Source organism: Anopheles funestus, chromosome X (genome assembly GCF_943734845.2).
Source record: "Anopheles funestus chromosome X, idAnoFuneDA-416_04, whole genome shotgun sequence".
NCBI lineage: Eukaryota > Metazoa > Arthropoda > Insecta > Diptera > Culicidae > Anopheles > Anopheles funestus.
Window position 1 is genome coordinate 19,862,155 of NC_064597.1, and position 24,418 is coordinate 19,886,572.

Sequence of the window (24,418 nt, forward strand, 5' to 3'; positions counted from 1 at the left end):
ATCAATCGAACATTTAAGAATCTTTGTGATCGGAAGTGTATCCAGTTAGAGTTGACAGTACCCTACACTCCAGAGCAGAACGGCGTGAGCGAGCGCATGAACAGAACCCTTGTAGAGAAGGTGCGGGTCATGTTGAAGGCAGCGGAACCAGCAAGGTGTTTTGAGGAGCAGCCATACAGACGACCGCGTTTTTGACAAACCGCAGTCCGGCCAGAGGGCTTGATCAGCGAAAAACACCGTTCAAAATTTGGGAAGGAAGGAAACCAAACGTCCGAGCCATAAGGGCTTTCGGATGACCTGTGTTCGTCCACATCCCTAAGGAGCGGCGGAAGAAGCTAGACGCGAAATCCTGTGAGGGGATTTTCGTGGGGTATGCTAATTGTGAGTATCGAGTATGGAACCCCAACCGTAAGGAGATCGTCGTAGCTCGAGACGTGGTTTTCCTCGAGGACGAACATCTGTTTCGGTAGTGAGTTCGAAATCTGAATGTAGTTCCGAAGCGTTTCCGATACGTAGAGTTCGGTACGAATCCGATAGTGAGTCAGACGCAGATGGTGACATTGTGGGTGTTTCTGACGAAGGCGACAAGTTAGAGACATCAGGCAGTGAATAGGATGTGGAGACAAACGACGAGAATGCGGATGAGACTTTCGGAAGCTGCACAGATAGATTTAATGCTGCACAGGATGTAGAAGAATCTGACGGCGTTGTTGAACCGGTGGAAACTCGTAAATCCGGCCGAGTCCGCAACCATCCGAGTTGGCATGCGGAGTACGACATGGGCTACACAGGATACGCCATGAATGCGACGGCGTCTTTTTGTCTCCATTTCGCGTTCTACCGCCAAAGGTGTCATTTTTACCGCGAATTTTTCCTGCAATAACTGAAACGCTGCCTCAATCGCCTTTGCCGGAGTGTAATATAAATAAAATATAAAGCTGCTTTCAAATTCTATACTTATCGGACTTCTTATTAACACTTCACTTTTACTTTACTTTGCGTGTAAAGTTTCCTTGCTAATGTTGGAGTCATCGAGGCCTTACCTTGGGTAGGGGGACTCTCGATGCTCTTGAAATAATAACACGAAGAATTGCTCTGGAAGCTCAGTTGTAAATCTGATCATTGACAACTGTCAATTTGCGATCGATCACTGAAGACTGACCGCATTTTAACAGTGGGCCAGATCACGGCTTAAGCTTTTTTTTGTATGCGTTTTGACGTTTCGAGGCTTATCCGCTGTCAGTTCCCCATACAAATCGGCAGCCAAGTTCAGCCTAGGAAATATGGATTAGAAAGTTTTCCTAATGAAAACTGCTCGATTAGCTCAATCAGCTGCTCGACAAATATGTAAACAAACCAATTTCCCAACAAGCATTTCGAGCAGTTTTCGAGTGAATTTAGGGATCTCGCCCGATTAGATCTGGTACCAGCTGTCGCCGGCGACATGACGACGGTGCAAATGCATGCGGTGGGTGACTGTGTTCGGCAAACCACGAGCGGGAGTGAACGTTTGTGCGGCCATGATCGCACACACGTCGTTTTTTTTCATTCTTCGTCTTTGTCACTGTCAAGGATCGCTGCTGTCAGCCATTTTGATTGTTTTGGTTTTTGCGACGCTTCCTCATCGCATCATTTCAAGTTGCGATTTAAATTAAGAAAAGTGTAGTTTATTTAGTTAATTTAAGTGAAAAATGTTGTAGTGCTATTAATAAATCTAGTGTGTATTGCAATTTATGTTTTGCAAATGTGGTAGTGTTTGTTGTTTTGATTGTTTATGTGTTTACTTCAGGTAAGTATTGTGTATTTTTTTCGTCATTGAAGTGTTGTCTTGCGAATGTTTTAGCTAATTGTTAGGTGCGGCTGTGGAGCATGTCTTTCCGGCTTCCTCTGTCCGGATAATACATGATGCCATAGCACTGGAATGATCTAGCCAAACCACAATAGTTTCGGAGTGCACTTTCATTGCCGTGTCACCGAGATGTAAGGTAACATTGCGATTGGATTACCGAAGTGTTCCATCTAATTGTATGTGCTTGTTTTCTTTTTGGAAACAGCTAGCATCACCGTCAATATCGACAACGGAAACAACAACCAGAACTGGCGCGATGGCAGCGAAATATCGTGGTGATTGTTCTTTCGGAGGGCTTCCGATGTGTCGATGTGGCAATAGATGAATAAACATCAGTAACCTACTGCGTAACCTACTTCTCGTACTCTGGACTGGGCATGATTCTGCTTGTTACGTCGCGACGATTTGATTTTTGTGGAAAATAATAAGGTTTTACTTTTTGGGTTGTTTTCTCTTTATTTTTCCCTACGTTGTGTTTTCTTCTTTGGAATTCACTTAGCGGTTACGGACCTTGTCCGTTATCTTTCGTGTCTATGTGTGAACTGAGCCGACTGCTCTCAAACTTCTACATTTTATTTCCTGAAACTACTTCCTGTCAACTATTTCGAGCTCGAAATCCAAATTGTCAAAACAAGATATAATTTTAAATATTGACCGTTACAAATTAAAGAAAATTAATATTTAATGCAAATATCGAACATACCGGCCGCCTTGAAATAATGTAAAATTATTCAACTACTATTCATCCTCGTCTGATGGTAGCAAGCATATACGAGTTATGGGCCGTTTGTATTCTCCCTTTGTGGTTTTCACCGTTACCACTCTAACTACTCCATCACGTCCTGGATGAATTCCTACTATACGGCCTAGAAACCATTCGCTTGGTAGTGCATCCTCTTTCAGGATCACCATCTGTCCTATTTCTACCTTTCTAGGACATCGCATCTTCTGATTTATGTTGTGCAATTCACACAAATATTCCTTTTGCCTTTGCTGCCAATGCCGTTGGACGAGCTGTTGCAATCTTTCGAAATGTTTTAATCTATTTTGTCGTATTGTGAGAAAATCTCACTGAAAACTGGGACGTGAAAAATTACGTAGTTCTAAATTTCTTTCCGAAGAAATTGCCCTGGTAGACTTCGCGCCTTTCCGATTGCAACTGTGTATTCGTCTGTCAAGTTCATTCGTTCAGTGTTCATTTTGCTTAATCCTAAAGTTCATTTACAGCTCTAGATGAATAGTCCAATTAACTAATCCCCTTTCAGTTCATCCGTGAAATATTTCATGCAATTAATCCTAATTAATTCCTGTGAACTAATTCTTGTAAATATTGCATGAAATTCCTAATGTTCTTTCGACACGTATCATAGTGTTGTTCGCCTCTGGCAGATTCAACAAAGCTTCCCCTATTAGGAAATGACCCGGCGTCAATACATTAAGCTCTCCTGGATCATCTGATAAAGGTATAAGTGGACGTAAATTTAATTGAGCTTCAATTTGTGTTCACACCGTGCACATGTCCGCAAAAGATAGTCTTTGGCGTACAAACAGTTTGTTCAGTGTCTTTTTTGCCGACTTTACGGCCGCCTCCCAAAACCCGCCGAAATTGGGAGCCCTTGGAGGTATAAAATGCCACCATATTCCACTGTTTAGCGTATTTTCCTGCACAGTATTCCTAAATGAGTCTATACTCATTAAACGATAGACCTCCTCCAGCTCACGTTGAGCTCCCCGAAAGTTCAAACCATTGTCCGCATAAACATCGACGGGATATCCGCGACGCGAAATAAATCGCCGAAACGCAGCCAGAAACGCAGGAGTCGTCATGTCCTCCACCAATTCGAGATGAACCGCCTTGGTACTAAAACACACAAAAACTGCGATATACGACTTCTGTGCAGCTGCCCGACGATGAACCGGCTTGAGATAAACAGGACCGCAGTAGTCTATCCCCGTCGTCAAGAATGGTCTTGCTGGTGTCACCCTTTTCTCTGGCAGCTGGCCAATTGGTTGCGTGATGGGCCTAGGGTTTGCCTTGAAACATACTAGGCAATTCTTGTGTATCGAGTTAGCGAGTGATTTACCATTAATCGGCCAAAAATCCTGCCTCATGGTTGCAAGAATAAGTCGAGGACCTTCATGGAGTGACACTTCATGGTATGCTTTTGCAATAATCTTCATAAGATTGCATTTGCTTGGCAGAATCATCGGATGTTTGGTGTTATATCTCATGTTCGTCTGCGAAAACCGTCCTCCAACTCGCATAACACCTTCACCATCTAGAAATGGCCGGATTCTTCTTAGTTTCGACCTTTTCGGCAACTCTCTCCCGCAAGCCAACTCCTGCACCTCTACTGGAAATTCGATACGTTGTAATGTGGCCACCAAGCGTCGAATTGCTTCATTAAACTCCTTATAAGAAATTGGCCCTGTTGAAACGGTCTCCTTTCGGCATCGTCGTATGAAACGAAGGCAATAGGCTGTCACTCGACCACATTTCCAATAGGAAGAATATTTATCCAGTATGGGGTGTTCTGCAGCCTCAACAGTTGTTACTACGACTTGACGTTTTCGCTCTAACTGAGTCTCCTCTGCACTAGACACATCCTCTGGAAAAGATCATCTCTCATTTGAAAGCCAATTCGGACCGCTGAACCATTCCTTCGTCAGTTGACTGGCCAATGCTCCTCTTGACAATATGTCCGCAGGGTTCTCACTACCCTTCACATGTTGCCAATGATTTCCTTTAGTTAAATCCTGTACCATCGCTACTCTATTAGCGACAAAGGTAGCCCAAGTGTATGACGGGGCTCTCAGGCAGTTTAGTACAACTGTGGAATCACTCCAAAAGAAACTTTCCACAGTTTGATCCTTCAACGCGTCGTAAATGGTCTTCCATAGTTTTGCACCCAGTACAGCGGCGCACAGCTCCAGACGTGGCAAGCTCAATTTCTTTAGTGGGGCCACCTTGGATTTTGCAGCTAGCAGAATGACCTTTACTAGACTTTCTTGGCCCTTCAACCGCAAATAGATGCAAGCCCCATAAGCAGCCTCTGACGCATCTGCAAAACAATGTAATTGAGTAGATGTTTTCTGGAGACACAATACATACCGCGGCACTCTTATTTGCCGAATGTGACTCAGCTGTCTCTGAAACAAGCTCCATTGATCAGCCAATTCGTGAGGTATGGGATCATCCCATTCTTTCGTGGCAATCCACAATCGCTGCATCATTATTTTCGCCCATGCAATAATTGGAGCTATTATGCCTAGAGGATCAAACAGCTTCGCTATGGCAGAAAAAACTGTTCTTCTTGTTGGATGATCGATTGGCGCGTCTTCAGCCAACTGTACCGCAATTCCCAACTCATCAGCTTCCGGATCCCAGCATACGCCTAGCGCTTTTACTTCATCCGCTTGCCCAATGTTCACTAGATTGGAATTGTCTTTGTCACCTGGGTCTACATTCCGCAAGGTTGATGGTACGTTGGAGTTCCATTTTCTCAAATTGAATCCTCCCTTTTTTAGCAGTTCAACTAATTCGCTCACCAGTCGTACAGCTTCGTCCTCGTTATCTGCTCCACCGATATAATCATCCACGTAGAAACAATGTTGAAGCGCTCTTTGTCCCAGCGGAAAATGGTCGCCTTCATCAGCCGCCAGTTGAAAGAGAACTCTTGTCGCTAGGAACGATGATGGTGTCAAACCAAACGTGACTCTCTGTAACTCATAGTGCTTGAGGTTGTCGTGTTCAGAAAATCGCCAAACAATCCGCTGCAAAGAGGTATGCTCTCGATGAACTCTGACCTGCAGATACATTTTTTCAATATCTGCCATAAGCGCGATTGGATGCATTCTGAATCTAAGCACCATGTTGAACAATGTGTCTTGCAATACGGGTCCATTAAGTAAACATTGATTTAGCGCAAAACCAGATGACGTCTTTGCAGACCCATCAAATACAGGACGCACTTTGGTACTGGTGCTCGCCTGCTTGACCACCGGATGGTGGGGTAGATAATACGCCTTCAGCCTAGCATTGCACTTCTCTTCTCTGGTGTTGGGGAATACCTCCTTGAGATATCCAAGATCCAAATACTGCTTAAAAGAAGCACAATATTTTGCATGCAACACCTTATCTTTAGATAAGCGCTTCTCCAGTTGCAGAAACCTTCGCTCTGCCATCGATTGAGATTCGCCTAGCATCTCAATACCGTTGATCTTCATTGGCAGTTTCACTACGTAGCGCCCAGTTTCATCTCGAGAATGTGACTGTACAAAGCTCAGCTCGCAATCCTGCTCGTCCTGTGTCAATCTTTTTCCCTCGTGTAGCTCCTCGATCGACCAAAACCTCTCTATCTGGTCAACTAGACTCAAATGGGAGCAAACAGCTGATGGCTCGTGCCGGGGTTGTCTTGGTCCAGCTAATACCCATCCAAAAACGGTATTTACGAAATAGGGATGCTCGTCGCTTACTTTATGGATCTTAGGCCGGCCGCCGTCCAACACTAAAAACTCAAAAAAGTATTGTGAGCCTAAAAGAATGTCTATTTCACCGCCTTTGCTCCATCCAGAATCAGCAATTTGTCCATTCTCGGGCACACATGACGTAGGCACACATATAGGTTGCAGACTTTGCGTGATACAATCGAGCACTAAGAATTCCATTTTTCTTGTATATTCTGTCGCCTGCGACAACACCTCGGTTGTAACCGCAGCTTCCCCGCTGACCTCGCAATGCCCAATACCGATCAATTTCACATCACTACTGTGACGAATCAAATTCAGTTTCTTGCATAGCCTTTCCGTCAGGATGTTCATTTGGGAACCACCTCACTTGCTTGCACAGATCTGCCTGGAACATCGTCTTTCTTGGGCAGCCACAAGTGTAAAAGGGAATGATGCATTCCTTTGCAAGCTCGACAGCGCACGATTGACGAACACTGGCTCCTATAATGCCCCTTACTCAAACAGTTAACACACAACTCACTCGCACGCGCTATTTTGAGTCGTTCTTTTACCGGAGCCGCTAGAAACCTTTCACACTTAGCCGTAGAATGCTCTTGACGACAAACACTACACTTTGTTTTCTTTTCTTCCGTTGCCACGTGTACAGTAAATTTTGGAGTGTTTACAACTGCCGGTTGGGTTCTCTGATCCGACTTATTTTCACCCAAAGCCTCCAAAATTCTAACTTGTCCGCGCAGAAACTTTATTAAATCAGCATAGTTTGTTTCGTTTTCGCCTTCCACGGAACGCTCCCACTCACGCTGCGTTGCTTCATCTAGCTTTGATGTTAGAAGCTGCGTTAAAATAACGCCCCACATTGATGGAGTTTCTCCGAGTTGCTGAAGTAGCTTTGTATGCCTTTCAAAGCCATCGATGAGCGTATTTATGCTTACTGCGTTAAGCTTCCTCATGCGCGGCCAGTTCAGAAGCTCGTTTGCATGCCTCTTTTTCTGCAAATATGGATTTGCAAAACGCTTCACTATAGCATCCCAAGCGGCGTCGTAGCTAACTGCGCATATAGGAAAACCTTCTATCACTTTCAAAGCATCGCCTTTCAAAGAACACTTCAAATAATAGAACTTTTCAACCTTTGACAAAGCTTCATTGTTGTGTATCATTTGTTCATACATATCCCTGAACTGCAACCACTGATCATACTTTCCCGTGAACTCTGGCAACACGATCTTCGGAAGTTTTATGGTTTCCTTCGATAGTTTCTTCGAATCACTAGCGCTTTCTTCTTTTGGGCACCACCGCATACTTTTCAGATTCCCGGTCAACACCACCACACGTTCGTCGAAATCGTCAAATTTTTCATTGTTTGAGCGCTTGTTCTTCACGTCATCCAACCTATTGATTTCCTTTGAAATCTTTTGAAACTGGTCCCAGCACTGCTCGAGCCGTTTCAAACGAGCATCGACTTGTTCTTTGCTCGTTGGTGTAGGATTTTCCACGAAACGTTCTAGCCTCGCTAGACAACGTATCAAACCGTCTTGTTCCTCCTTTGCCATAGCTATTGTTTGAATACCACTCTCTAATAGCGTATTCTGTCCGTCGTCCGAGAAACCACGGAAGCTATCTTCTTGGCTTGAGGTTAGCGACATTTTCACTTTTTTCTATCCAGGTCCCACGGCACCAAATGTTACGTCGCGACGATTTGATTTTTGTGGAAAATAATAAGGTTTTACTTTTGGGGTTGTTTTCTCTTTATTTTTCCCTACGTTGTGTTTTCTTCTTTGGAATTCACTTAGCGGTTACGGACCTTGTCCGTTATCCTTCGTGTCTATGTATGAACTGAGCCGACTGCTCTCAAACTTCTACATTTTATTTCCTGAAACTACTTCCTGTCAACTATTTCGAGCTCGAAATCCAAATTGTCAAAACAAGATATAATTTTAAATATTGACCGTTACAAATTAAAGAAAATTAATATTTCATGCAAATATCGAACACTGCTTAAAGCGGAAAATAATTCTGTTTGAAGCTAATCGTTTGGCAACTATCTTTTAGCACTTACGTTGAGCACGTGTCAATTAAAAGGTAACATGCGAACTAAATTCACCATCCGATTTGAGCTTCAATGGTATTTAATATTAATTTCAATTGCAGCGTTGAAACCAGTTGGAAGACAATGAAGCAAAGCCAACGAGCTCGCTGTGCTCCTCTCCGCATCGTGCCGAACGGATCGCTGACGAGCACGTTCCTGGTGGGGCATGATTCCGGCATCCTCATCACGTGCCCCAGCCATCTTATCCTTCCGGCTTTGACCACCGTCAGGATATCTGCACCGCCAAACAGCTCAGCTAGCTCGTGGTTCATTCTCCTTCTCCACACGCCCTGCTCGCACACACCGCCAAAGATAGTCCTTAGCACCCGCCGTTCGAAAATAGCGAGTGCATTGGCATCCTCCGTTAGCAGAGTCCAGGACTCGTACCCGTAGAGGACTACCGGACGTATCAGTGTGCGATATATCGTGCATTTCGTGTGTTGCTGGAGCCTTCTGGATCGCAGGAGTTTGTGGAGCCCGTAGTAGGCACGATTTCCCTGAACAATGCGCCTTCGGATTTCGCTGCTCATGTTGTTGTCCGAAGTTACGATCGTACCAAGGTAGCAGAACTCCTCTACCACCTCGAGATCGTCGCCGTCAACGGATACTCTGCTTCCGAGTCGGGTTCTGTCACGATCAGAGCTTCCGGAAAGCAGGTATTTTGTCTTCGTTGCATTGATCCTCGATCCAATCCTATCTGCTTCGCGTTTCAATCGGGTGTACGCGCCGTAGAGCGATATTAAACAGTAAACAGGAGATTCCTTGTCCTTGCCTCAGACCCCGGTGAGATTCGAACGATTCCCACAGCCTGTTCGATACTTTCACCTTGCACTGCACCCCGTCCATTGTGGCCTTCAACAGCCGTACCAGCTTCTCTGGTGTTCTCTGGTTTAAATGATAGCTCAGACTAATTAGACTTCAGTTCAGACTGCGATTAAGTTATGTTTGTTTTTTTTTTTTTAATTTTTGCTAGTTCAATGTCTTTAAATGAATTAAAATTAATTTATGTACAAAATGTAATACGAGCTTTGCTAGCGCTATGAATTTTTTTTAATTAATTGATAATTAATTATTGTATAATAATTGTTGCTGACGCTGCTATGAAAATAAAAAATGAAAGCGTAGCACCCGGAAACGACAAATAGAACGGGAACAAAATAGAAAGTAAGTTTAAGGAAACGCAACTTGCAACAAACAAGTACGCGCCCAACCATGAAGGTAGCTTACTAAGTAAATAAACAGAACGCCGTCGACGAAACGACTATCTAGTATATAAGTAGCATAATTTGAATAAAGAAATCAGTCTTGAAAGCAACTCGTCCCTGTGTTCTTATTACGAGTCGGATGCACTTCTCCGATCTTGATTAAGCAACGCCAACCCCAGGTGAGCGGGAAACGATCCAGACTCAGCTAGCTCGGAAGGGATTCCGCCGACACTAGCAGCTGCAACGGGGTAACTCCGTTGGTGGCAACAAATGGTGGCTCCAGAGAGGATCACGGTCCTGAAGAATTTTAAGACACCAAGCTAAAGGGTAAACTGTGAAAAGCGAGGTGCAAAATCATCACAAGCGGTAAATAAACGCGTGTGTAGTGGATGCGTAAGAGTCAAAAAAGACCAGCGTCATCAAACATAAGCTCACAGTGAGTCAGTGCAAAAGACAAACATAAAAGTGAGGCAAATATATCTGATAGGTACGGTATACCGGTAAATTAACCTTCAGAACAATCGCGGTAACGAAAAACAGTGCCGTAAGCAGTTTCGCTACAAATCGCATCGGTGAACAAAACTTCGGTTACAAACGGTAAATAATCGCGTGTGTTGTGATTGCGTAAGAGTTGTAAAATAAACCAGCGTCACCCAACGTGTGCCTACTGTGACTCATTGCAGAAGCGAGCACCGGTCGCGAGTACTAAAACGCATCAGTGGTCAAAATTCAACAAAAAAGTGTTGTGAATGACAAGCGGGTTAAATAGGTCAGTACCGGCTACAAAACAAGTGCTGACGAATTGAACGCGAGTGGCCAGCAAAAGTGAAAAACAAAGTAGCGACATAGAATCGCAGCGAACAACGGGTCTCGACAGGGGAACCCAAAGAAGCGGCAGCAAGCTCAGCCAACAACACAGCAGCGGTATAGGATCGCAGCGAACGACGGGTCTCGACAGGGGAACCCAAAGAAGCGGCAGCAAGCTCAGCCAACAAAACAGCAGCGGTATAGGATCGCAGCGAACAACGAGTGAGTAAAATGGACTTCATTTCTAACCCAAACGGACACTGTAAACTCTGCACTAACAAGGACGATTGGGGAAAGCAAGTTAGTTGCGTAGAATGCGATAGGTGGTTTCACTTAACGTGTATAGGAGTCAAAAGCACCCCGAAGAATTACATTTGTCCAAAGTGTAACAAGTCAGAAGAAGAGAAAAAGGAGATAAGAAAAGCCTTAGAGCAAACTTTAAAAGCCAAGGAAAAAGAAATAGAAAAGTTACAGGATGAATTAAACGAATCAGCACATGATGGAAAGGAAGTACGCTTAGCATTAATGCAAGCGGAAAAACTACTAAGGGAAAAAATAGAAAATGAAAACAAGAGCAAGGAATCACAAAAACAACAGGAAGAAGAAATCATAAAACTACAAGAGACGCTCAAAGAACAAGAGTCTCATCAACTACCGACAGAACAATCAGAAGATTCCATTGAAGAAAAAGAAGTTCTATCGCTTACTGAAAATATTAACAGACTAGTACGCGCGTTATCAGATGTTCCATCCTATAGTAAAAAAACTTTAGTAGGATGGCAGTTATAAACTATGGCCAAGATTCAAAACGGCATACGAGGAAACTAACAAGTAGGGAAAATTTTCTAAGCTGGAGAATCTGAATAGACTTCAGCGCTATCTAAAGGGTAACGCACTGAAGGCGGTAAGCGGCCTCATGCTTAATCCAGACAACGTAGAGAAAATAATTGAACGATTAGAGAAACTCTATGGGAAACCCGACAATGTCTATAAATCTTTATTGAATGATGTGACAGCATTCAAAATTATCACCATCGATAATCCGTCTTCCATTATTGAATTTTCAAACGCCTTAAGTAACCTTGTAGAAAATATGAACCTACTAGGAAAGCAACAATATTTAAATGATCAAAGATTGCTAAATGATATCATAGCTAAGTTTTCAAGCGAGCTCAGAAACAAATGGATTACAGACAACTTAAATAAGCAAGAAATCCTCACGCTAAATGACCTAGCGGTATGGCTAAAACCAACCGAAGATTTAGCCACGGTGTTAATAGCCAACGAAGGTAGCTTAAGGATCAAGGCGCAGCGGGTTAACACCCACTTGCAACCAAGCTTCACCTCAAGAAACACATGTCTCATATGTGATAGGCTACACGATACCGTACAATGCCGAGAATTCAAGGATGGTCCGGTATGGAAACGATGGAAATTGATTACACAGAAGAATATTTGCGCGAATTGTTGCAAATATAAAAATCATAGAGCTAGAGATTGTCGGCTACCTCCTCAATGCGAGGTACAAAATTGTTCGCAGAAACATAATACGCTTCTTCATAACTACGATAGGCCAGAACAGAATTCAGAGTCTCCGCGTAGGCTAAATTTCCACAAGGATACGTATGAACTGCTGTAGCAAATTATCCCCATCACTTTATATAATGAAAATGCGCAAGTTAAAACCTTCGCATTACTAGACCCAGCATCAGCCACGAGTCTTATTCGTGAAGATATAAGAGAGAAATTAAAGGTCACTGGACCAAACATTCCTCTTCAACTTTCATGGACGAACGGTAATATTCAAGATGAACCGTCGAGTCAAACTCTCTCGCTAAAAGTAAAAGGGCCTAATAACAGAACATTAAATCTGAAAAACTTGAGATCAGTAAAAGAGTTGGATCTTCCTACTCAAAGCATAGATGTTGAAACCCTAAGAAAACAATTTAGATACCTGAGAGATATTGAATTGGAAGGATATTATAATGCCTTACCCACCGTTTTGCTAGGTTTACCACATGCCTACTTCACTCAAAGCATTGGACATCGCTCGGGAAAGCCGGACCAACCTGTAGCGCAGAAAACACGCCTTGGTTGGACTATATTCGGGGGAAATCCGAAGCATTTAGATAAACGTCATCCTCTTTTCACCATTAAAGAAAAGAAGGAAGATGATGACAATTTGATGTCGGAGCTTATGCGAAAGTACTTTTCAACAGAGGAATTTGGCGTTAGAAGTGGTGATGCACCAATTGCCAAAAAGGAAGCAAGAGCAATTGAAATAATGAAAAATACGTTATCGTATAAGGATAATCAGTATGAGATAGGTTTACTCTGGGAAAATAATGAAGTTCAACTACCAGATAGTTATCCACAAGCGTTAACAAGACTCAAATCTCAAGAACGAAAGATGGAAAAAGATACAGAATTAAAGAGGTGGTATCATAATACAATAGCAGAGTACGTGAAGAAAGGCTACGCTAGGAAGGCCACAACAAGGGAATTACTTGAATGTAATCCCAAAATATACTACATTCCTCACTTTGCAATAGTGAATCCTAACAAAATTCCTCCTAAGCCGCGGTTAGTCTTTGACGCAGCCGCGAAAAATGCTGGAAAGTCTCTAAACTCATTCCTGCTATCTGGACCTGATGCGACAACTTCCTTATTTGGAGTTCTTATCAGGTTTCGCGAACACGCGATAGCTTGTTCTGGTGACATTAAAGAAATGTTCCACCAGGTAAAAATAAGAGAAAAGGATCAATACGCACAGCGATTTTTGTTTAGGGAATCTCCTGATATGATTCCTCAAGTGTACGTCATGCAAGTGATGACGTTTGGATCAACATGCTCTCCCGCATGCGCCCAATTTGTAAAAAATCAAAACGCCAAGGGATTTGAGCTAATGTACCCTAAAGCAGTGGAGGCAATTATCAATAATCATTACGTAGATGATTATCTAGATAGTTTCCCGACCATAGAAGATGCAGCCGAAACAATAAAACAGGTCACACAAATTCATGACAGAGCAAATTTCTTTATTAGAAATTTCGTGTCAAATTCTGATCAACTTATTAAGTTGATCCCAGAAGAAAGAAGGGCCGAAAATGAGATTCTCACATTTAGCAAAAAAGATGAAAACTACGAAAAAATACTAGGAATGCATTGGGATACAAGGCAAGATCAATTTAGGTACAAGTTGAAAATGCCTACCGAAGAACTAGGTGAGATGACTAAAAGAAAAATACTCTCAAACGTAAAGAGAATTTACGATCCACTAGGATTGGTTATCAACCTCACTACGGAGGCGAAGATCCTAATGCAGGAATTATGGAAAGAGAAAGTAGGATGGGACGAAACATTACCAATCGACCTGCTCGAAAAATGGAACAACTGGATGAAAACGATAAAAGAAGTCGAAAACATCAAGATGCCTCAGATGAGGCCTTGTTCCAAAATATCAGGACAATGCCGTCGAGAATTGCACACGTTTGTAGATGCTTCTGAAAGAGCATTTGCAGCGGTGGTATACCTGAAGACGATACAAGAAGATGTAGTAAACATAAACATCTTAGCAGCAAAATCTAGAGTAGCTCCTATTAAACCTCTTACTATACTATACTATAAGAGAAAATCATAGCTACATCGACATGTGAGTTATTTGTAACTGGTGAGGAACTGAGACCTGTACACATTAGTCCGAGAATACATAACCCTTCTTAATCCCACAGAAAAGAAACCGTGAATGGCAAGGTCGTACTTCATGTAGAACATGTAAGATAGAAACCAATTCGATAGAGATTCGTCCATTAGTAATGAAAAACAATGAAATGTACAAAACTTACTTCAAGCCTATGAAGGAACTACCGTTTCAAACAACCGATTCAAACAATAAGCTTATCTATTACTTAATCGCAATAAGCGTTATGTCCATTGTACCGATCACTATTTTCACACTGATAAAATTAAAACCATCGCGCCCGCATCCTCCTCCCTTCAATCCCCCAACATTAGAAGTGTAACCTCTCTACAAGAAGTTACAGGGGTCGGGATGTTGCTGACGCTGCTATGAAAATAAAAAATGAAAGCGTAGCACCCGGAAACGACAAATAGAACGGGAACAAAATAGAAAGTAAGTTTAAGGAAACGCAACTTGCAACAAACAAGTACGCGCCCAACCATGAAGGTAGCTTACTAAGTAAATAAACAGAACGCCGTCGACGAAACGACTATCTAGTATATAAGTAGCATAATTTGAATAAAGAAATCAGTCTTGAAAGCAACTCGTCCCTGTGTTCTTATTACGAGTCGGATGCACTTCTCCGATCTTGATTAAGCAACGCCAACCCCAGGTGAGCGGGAAACGATCCAGACTCAGCTAGCTCGGAAGGGATTCCGCCGACACTAGCAGCTGCAACGGGGTAACTCCGTTGGTGGCAACAATAATTATAATAATTTATTATTAATTTGATCATAATTACTACAATTATTATTGTAATTATAATAATTATAATTAATTTTCACATGTACGAAAACCATTTTGTAAATTAACATATAAATAAGGCTTACTAATAGTTATTGTTAACAAATTTACTATCTGTTCTAATTATGCAAGCGTTTAGTTGTAGGATTAACTTTGTAATAAGTGAAATTGTAAAAAAAAAGTTTAATTAAAATAAATAAAAATTACTAAAATTAAAAAAATTAAAATTCTAATTTGGAACCTCACAGATAGATACACCTTGGCCACGAATGAACCGGGCTGCGCGGATCTCGCCCGATTGACTTCCATTTGGCCACTGTTCGACCAGAACTCAAAATTCATCCAAAAACTGCTCGAAATGCTTGTTGGGTAGTAGGAGTTGGGTAAACGGAATCTTTTTCTGGTGCTAGATAGGCTAAACAAGCACAGAGTAAAGTTGAATTTAGAAAAATCGGAATTTTTTAAATCTAGTATTGATTACCTCGGATACAATCGGCCGTATCGGGGAAATCGATCGTTCCGGAAAGGTCGCCGCGGGGTGTAACTCATTTTGTAGCACAACTATATGATAGTATTTGAACAAACAGTTATGCACTGAGTTAAAAGGCAGTTTCGTTGTGAATTGATATACCTTAATATGTCATTTGCGTACTGAAAATAAAATACCTGTTTATTGTTCTCAAGCTACATAAATTTCAAAACTAAAATATGAAATTCAGTTTCGTGGGTTTAAGTAAAACATGTAAAAGTTCGCAATTAAAACATATTTTTGCCTAATTTTGAATATCCATAAAGCTTGCAACAACATTCATGTTCTATATCATCAGTAGAAATAGTTTAACACAACCATAAGCAAAATGCTCCCCGAATCCGCTGCTCAAAAAATCGCGGATTTCTTTCCATGCAAATGGGAACGGTCGTCGCCGTGTATAACACTTGTTTTCAAACATATTGCGTTTGCTTCAATCTAGTAGGCGCTTTAGTTTGAATGAGTGTAAATGAGAGGCGTGTGAGTTGCAATGAGTGTAATTGAGCGGTTCCGTGAGTTGAAATGAGTGTAAATGAGTGCACCGCGGCGACCTTTGCGGAGCGATCGATACGGCCGAATATCTCGGCAAGCGGCATAAAACTAAATCAAGATAAGCGAGAGCAGTACGGGCTTCGAACGACGAAAATCCGTTCGCCGCCGGTGTCAGTCAGTGTTCACTAGACACTCATTTTTAAAATAACGTTCAATTGAGTTACCGTACATTGCGCGCCCGATGAATGAACTGGGTCTGGCGGATTCGAACGTTCCCGTTTGTATGGAGAGAAATCCGCGAGGTTTTGAGCTGCGGATTTTAAACGAATGTGTTTGGCAATGGATTTTTTCAACAAATTTAGCAGTTTTAATTTTCAATGAACGCAAATAGGCACTTTGAAAAAGTAAAATGTAAGTTTAATTGAATTTATTTGTGTTTTTTGTTGCATTGTGTAAATTAACATAAAGGCCAAATACATCAGTAACGGCAGAAAATTTAAAATTCCTATTAGCTATGAATCTGTCAACCCTTTGATCGTAGATATAAACGACATTGAAACAGTGGCAGCTACATGCCGTCCTGTTCATTTCCCCGTGAGCGTCGAACGGATTTTCGTCGTTCGAAGCCCGTACTGCCCCCGAAGGTTAAGGCGATAGCGGAAGTGGCAAGTCCGAGAAACGTAAATGAACTACAAGCATTTTTGGGATTATTAAATTTCTACCGTAGATTCCTACCCAACTTGTCAGCTTAACTTTATCCGTTACATGCATTACTAAAAAAAAATACAAAATTTAATTGGGACAATAAATGTGAGGAAGTTTTTCAAGAAACAAAACAAATGTTAATGAAACATAAAGTCTTAGAACCTTATGACCCCAATAAACGAATAGTCTTAGCTGTGAACGCTAGTCCATATGGAGTGGGAGCGGTGTGGTCTCACGTCATAAACAAAATAGAAAAGCCTATCGCATTTGCCTCATCTACACTTACCGAAGCGCAAAAAAAACTATGCTCACGTACATAAGGAAGCGTTAGCCGTAATGTTCGGGGTAAACAAATTTCATAAATATGTATTTGGGTGCAAGTTTAAGGGTTCAAGTTTCAAATTACGATTATGTTATTGAACAAAGACCAGGTACAATGATGAGCAACGCAGATGCTATGTCAAGGCTTCCGTTAGTGGAAGCACCAAGTGTTGAAAATATTCAGTTAGGAATAAATGCGGTTCAAGAAAATGGGCTATTAAATGATGTTAGAATACGTTACAATCAGCAGGAAGACCCTTTGATTAAAACATTATATGAAAGAGTAAAAGGCGGCTGGACGCATGAACCGGACTATAGTTTAAAACCATTCTTTAAACTCAAAACGCATTTTGGATTAGAAGACGGCATTTTATGTTTTAACGATAGGATAGTAGTACCGGAAAGCCTTTTTAGTCTGACGCTAACAAACTTACACCAAAATCATGAGGGTATAGTAAAAATGAAAATGAACGCACGGCAGCACGTGTGGTGGAAAACCATGGACAAGGATTTAATAGAATTTGTAAAATCGTGCAAAGTGTGCCAGTTACGTCAAATAGTGCCAAAAGAAGTGGTAGTAACTAAATGGCCAAGCGTAGAAGGGCCTTTCCAAAAGGTACATTTGGATCTCTTTTATATAGAAAGCCGTACCTTACTCATAATAGTAGATGCTTTTTCAAAATATATAGACGTTAGACTATTAAATCTTCCGCGGGCGTCCGATATCATCGAAAACCTAGAAAACTTTTTTGCATGTTTTGGATTGCCTCAGGAAATCGTGACCGATAATGGTCTACCCTTTAATTCGGTTGCTTTTGAAAATTTTCTAAACGTGAGAGGTATAAAGGTATCGAAATCACCCCCATACCACCCACAATCAAACGGGTTAGCGGAAAGAGCTGTTAGAACAGTACAGGAAGTCATCAAAAAATTTATGATTGATGAGAAGGTAAAACATCTATCCCTTACTAGGAAAATCAATAGATTTTTAACAAATTATAGGAACACACCGTGTACTGTAACAAAAGTCACGCCAGCCTCACGAATATTTAGTTATATACCCACCACTATAACGAATTTAATGAAACCTAAAACGGGAGCGACACCACTTAAAAAACCACCAATGAAAAAGCAATTTAGTAAACCTAACGTATTAAATACGTCGTATATGACAAATGTCAGTCTGCCTCCAGCATCCGTTGCGAGAGGACGTATTTCGTTTGGAAGCGTGCCTACGGAGTTTTGCTAAGGCAGCAAGTGGTCAATGCCCCGAAGTACGATTGCGTACTCAGCGTGCTTGTGCGATTTGGCTGTATCGTGCTAATCGGTGTCTCCGTCTGTCTCCGATATTCGTTCGGAAGACAATTGTGGTGTTAGTGTTTTCGATCGAGTGCGATAATTGCTTACCGTAGCAACGCTTTCGCTTCGATCGAGGTAGTTTGTCATATGCAGTGTGTAGTGTAGTACAGTGCGTGTGTGTATTGTCTAACGTGCGTTACGGTAAGTGTATCCTTTCCTTCCTTGACCGTTGCCTCCGGCTCTACCATGGAGCAGGAGTGTTCTGATTCCGAAAGGGAGATAGAACCATGCGTGAAGCGAAAGCCAGGGCGCCCTAGATCCGCACCAGCCGCTAAAAAGGTGGCCTTGGAAGACCCCCGTCCTTCGACCTCTAAGGCACCACAATGTGGTGCAAATGAGCCGAAGGAGGTTGAGCACCGAGCGCGTGCGTATCCCGCGTCCTGGGAAGGCAGGCCTTGTGTCTATTTCATGCCGCGGGCCAAGCAGCTCGACGTTAGATCGATCGCGGCGTCGATCTTTAAAAAGTATCCGGGTGTTTCCGATGTGTTTCGGATGCGCCCAAACAAGATAAGGGTAACCGCAAAGGACCGGGCTCAAGCCAACTTGATTGCGGCTGATTCCGATTATACGGAGCACTATCGGGTTTATATCCCCGGTAGTTTGGTTGAGGTTTCCGGCGTAATTGAGGATTTTGATTACCCCGTAGAGGAAGTTGTGAAAATGGGCCAGGGTGTGTTTTCTTCCCCTAACATGCCCAAAGTAAAAGTTCTGGAAGCGAAAAAGCTGTACAGGCTGGACGCTTCAGAACCGAATGAAAAGAGATTTGTTCAGACCTCCTCAATCCGAATTACGTTTGAGGGTACGGTACTTCCGCAGGCCCTCGTAATAGAAGGCCTCCGGATACCCATCGACCGGCCATACGTGCCTAAGGTAGCTGCCTGCTCTAAGTGCAGCCGCATCGGTCATGCCGAATCGTTTTGTACCCACAAAACGTGCTGTGGAAAGTGCAAAGGGACGCATGCTACCGAGGAGTGCAAAGCATCGTCTCAGAAATGTTCGCATTGCCGAGACGATTGGCATGAGGTAGCGCAGTGTCCCGTGTACCGGAAGCTACAAAGGGAGCAGATAAAAACAGTAGCCGAACGGGCACGCGGCTCTTATAGCGATGCTCTCAAAGGAGCAAACGTTTCAAATCCCTTTGCGGCATTGTCCGAAGGTGATGCAAATGCTGCATCTAACCCGGCCGCTCTAGAGCAGGCAGCCATGAGACCAGTAAAGAACCGGAGAGTACTTTATAAAAAAGTACAACGGAAGGTTCTAAGAGCGAAAAATAAACCATTGGCACCAAAGCGTCGCGGGAAAAAAGAAACCCCCTCCCCCGTCACCCCAACACGTGACGCTGCTCCTTCTGCTCCTCCTCCACAAAATCCCAGGAAACAGCCCAAGAGTAAGCGATCCCCTCGGACCGAAGCTCCCGTGGAAAGCCTGGCTTTCTCCACAGAGCCTAGGAACTTTCCGAGGATACCTGCCCCATCCCTTTCTGAGATCCTCCAGTCCCTCCTCATGACCCTTAACCTTCCGCAACCTTTGCAATTGATCGCTACTTGGGCCCTTCCTTACCTGAAGGGAATGATCAAGCAGTGGCTGGCTCAATGGCCGTGCCTAAGTATGATGGTCCGATTGGACGATTAATTCACCAATGGCTACCTTCATACAGTGGAACTGTAGAAGTTTGCTCGGAAAACTAAATTCCTTTAAAGTACTTGTAGGCGAACACAATTGCGATTTGTTCGCTCTATGTGAAACTTGGCTATCGGACGACATTACGCTAACCTTCCCGGGATATAACATAATCCGTGAAGATCGAATTACCAGGGGTGGGGGGGTATTGATTGGTATAAGGAAGAGTCACACCTTCTCCAGAGTACCAAACCCTAGACAAGAAATAATGGAAACTGTCGCAATACAGGCCAAAATAGACGACCTTCACGTGACAATTGCATCCGTTTATATCCCTCCGATAGCCAACAATGAAAAAGAAAAAAATGAAAAGTTCAAAGAGGATCTTGGAAATTTAGCAGTGGTCTTGCCTGGTCCGCTTTTAATCCTGGGAGATTTAACTCCCATGGAGTAGAATGGGGGGGCGTTAAGGATGATATCCGCGCTCCCATTATCCGAGATTTCTGCGACAGGTACAAATTTTCAATTCTGAACTCAGGAGAGGCAACTAGGATGTCGACGCCAAAAAGTAGGGAAAGTGCACTGGACTTGTCTCTATGTCCATCAGCTATGGCCCTGGATTTTAGCTGGAAGGTGATTCAGGACCCTATTGGCAGTGACCACTTGCCGATAGAAATCTTTTACATCAAGGGAGGATGTTCAGTTGATGGGATCCCCGTTAAATGTGACTTAACGAGGAACATCGACTGGACGAGATACGGTGAATTAGTAGCCGCTTCGCTTTCTCTTGCTACTTATTATTCAACTCCTGTAAATGAGTATAAAAATCTTGTTGCAGTCATAAACAAGTGTGCCCTTGAAGCCCAAACAAGGCCCTCCCACCAAGCAAGGACATTTAAAAAGCCACCCACTCCTTGGTGGGACAAGGATTGCCAAGCGGCTTTCAATAAGAAGCGGGAGGCGTATAAAGCCTTCCGGGACACGGGCTCGATACGTCAACAATCTAGATCCTTCCACTTCCTTAAATTCGCTTTGGAAAATGGCTAGAAGGATGCGAAACAGCAACAACATTAACGAGAGCGAAAGTTTTTCCGGCGAATGGCTTATTGAATTCGCACACAAGCTATGTCCCGACTTCGTTCCAGCGCAGAATTTCATTCAAGATGCGCCTGGCAGTGACCCAATGTTGGACTCACCATTCACCATGGTGGAACTATCTTTGGCTCTCCTATCATGTAAAAATTCTTCCCCAGGTTTGGATCAGGTTGGTAGTAAATTACTTCAAAACCTTCCAGACGTGGGGAGGAAACGATTGTTGAGCATCTTCAACAGTATGTTGGAACTCAACATCGTCCCACAAGAATGGAGAGAAGTGAAAGTTGTCACTATTTTGAAGCCTGGTAAACCGCCATCAAGGCACGACTCATATCGTCCGATATCTCTACTGTCGTGTCTGAGAAAACTCCTTGAAAGAATGATTCTTTTCCGTTTAGAAGAATGGTTGGAATCCAACAACCTTCTTTCAGATACCCAGTTTGGTTTCCGTAAAGCAAAGGGCACTAACGACTGTTTAGCGCTTCTGGTAACAGAAATTGAACTTGCTCGTGCTCGCAAGCAAAACATGGGGTCTATTTTTCTAGATATACAGGGGGCATTTGACTCAGTTTCTCCACACAAACTGAGTCAAAAATTGCAAACTGCTGGGCTAGGGCCGAAATTGAATATCTTCTTATTCAATCTTTTGTCGGAAAAAACAATGAATTTTAACAATGGTCACGAACAACTGAAACGAACCAGCTTCCACGGACTAGCACAAGGGTCCTGTTTGAGCCCCCTGTTATATAATTTTTATGTGAGCGAAATAGATTCTTGTCTAGCGCCAAATTGTAGCCTTAGACAATTGGCAGACGACGGCGTCATATCAGTCGCTAGCAGGGACGCCGTCGAAATACAACAGGCTTTACAAACCACATTGGATAACCTTGCCGAGTGGTCTGAAAACCTTGGTATCAAGTTTTCTGCAACGAAAACCGAAATGGTAGTCTTTTCCCCCTTTAGCGACACTGGCAAAAATAGGGAGAAGGGACTATATGACCCCAACATTGATGTCTTTTTATATGGGGAAAAGATATCAATCACCGACAACTTCCGATACCTTGGTGTATGGTTCAACTCGAGATTAAACTGGAGCACGCATATTACATCCCTTATTAAAAAGTGCTCGAAAAGAATCAACTTTCTAAGGACAGTCACAGGATTCTGGTGGGGCGCACACCCAACTGATGTCCTGCGACTGTATAAGACAACGGTGTTATCCGTATTGGAATATGGAAGCATATGCTTCCATTGGGCATCCAATACGCTTATCCTCAAGCTGGAGAGGCTACAGTATCGTTGTCTTCCGGGCATTTTCATGAACAAGTATGGCCATCTTGACTAAATAAGCCAGTACTACACTGATGGATCATCCTCTGAGGAGGGCATAGGCTTCGGTGTCTTTAGCGAGTCCACCGAATCTTTCTACAAATTGCGCCAGCCGTGTAGTGTTTGCACCGCAGAGCTAGCCGCAATCTTTTACGCATTATTACGGATAGCAGCGAGTCCTCCGGACCAGTATTTCATTTCTACAGATAGCCTTAGTGCTATTGAATCTCTGAGATCCCCAAAGGCTATTAAGAGTCAGGATTACCTTACCATAAAAATCATTGAACTTCTTGGCTCAATGTTCGACAAGGCGTACAGAATCTCGCTAATTTGGGTCCCTTCTCATTGTGGAATTCCCGGCAATTAGAAGGCAGACTCACTGGCCAAAACAGGCGTCAGAGAGGGCGCATTTTACGACCGACCAATCTCTGCCCAAGAGTTCCTTCGTTTTCCACAGCAACTTTTCCTGTCTCGCTGGCAGAGCATGTGGGAGGCGGATGAACTCGGGCGGTTCCTTTTCTCGGTCTCTCCGCAAGTGTCCCTGCGGCCTTGGTTCGGTGGGCTCTCTGTAGATCGTGCGTTCATTCGGATGATGTCTCGACTCATGTCGAATCATTTCGCTCTGGATGCACATCTACAGCGTATTAATCTGGCTCAGACGAAAGTCTGTGGCTGCGGTATTGGATTCCACGATGTGGATCACCTTCTGTGGTCCTGCGTGGAATTCGAAGCTGCGAGACCCTGCTTGATAAGCGCAGTTGAGGCCATCGGCAGACAGCCGAATACACCGATCCGAGATGTTTTGGCTTGCGGGGACCTAAGGTACATGAGGCTTGTCTTCCGCTTCGCCAGGGACAACGGTCTTCTCCTTTGAATCCTATCCCTATTTTCCCTCCTTCCCCTTCCTACACCTATTGTTAGCCGTTGTGTCTATACATGTTTTTGTTGTAGTGCCTTAGCCAAGCCGTTGAGGAATCAGGCGTCTTCGAGGACTACACCAGAGCCGCAAAAGGGAGGCAGACCGGGTGTTTTGTGCTGTCGACAAACTATAACTGTTCTTTGTTCTGTTACAGTCCCGTTCAGTACCGAACAGCGCACGACTAGATCACCATTGGTTCACTCCACCAGCCGCGCAGACCCGATCATCGAGCGACCAGAGCGCAGTTGCGAACATACCACCACCAAACCAAGCAACAGTACATTCATTGACATTACATCACAATGAAACAATAGAACTGCATAAACCAAGCACACAACGAAATACGACACTAACACTCTACACTCAACAATAACTCCACCAACAACTACAACCACCTCAAAAGACATCCACAACCGAGTATGCCCGGGATAAGGTAAAATACAAGGAGGAAATGCCTTGTGATAATTGTACTGCTTCAGCTCCAGAGGCTGACAATACGGCCGAAGCCGTCATCATGAATTATAAAAAAAATAAATATGACAAAGACGGTAGAATTTAAAGAAGGAGAAAAAGCCCTATATAGAATTCATTTTAAGGAATTATTAAGATGGATTCCGGTTACTATTTACAAAAAAATTAGTATTTTACGATATTTGGTAAACATTAATGGAAATAGTGGAATGGTACACACCAACCAATTGAAAAAGAATTCTAATTACGACCCAATAGTCTTGGCGCAACCGCAAACAACAAAATATGAAGAAGAAAAGGAAATATCAGATAAAGTAAAACTAGAACCAAAACCGAGTAGAAAACGAGCCAGAAGCGAATCTTCCTCATCGCCCATTCGAAGATCTGAGCGACTAAAGGGACAACCTAGGAAAAAATATCGCAAATAAGAACAATAGTTTAGCGGGGAGAATGTAGAGTTAAGAAATTAGTTCATAAGAATAAACTAGGTTAAGATTGTAATTAGTATGTAAGTATTGGTAACGCAGCACACGCATCATACGGTCACCCGTAATGTGCGTACAGGCAGTCCGTACGAAACGCGTCCGTTCACCACGACGGTTCGCGCGTCTCTCTCAACCGGGTACCGGCTGGTAACCTGATATTTGCGACGCGTCTACTTTTCGCCTGAACTCCGTC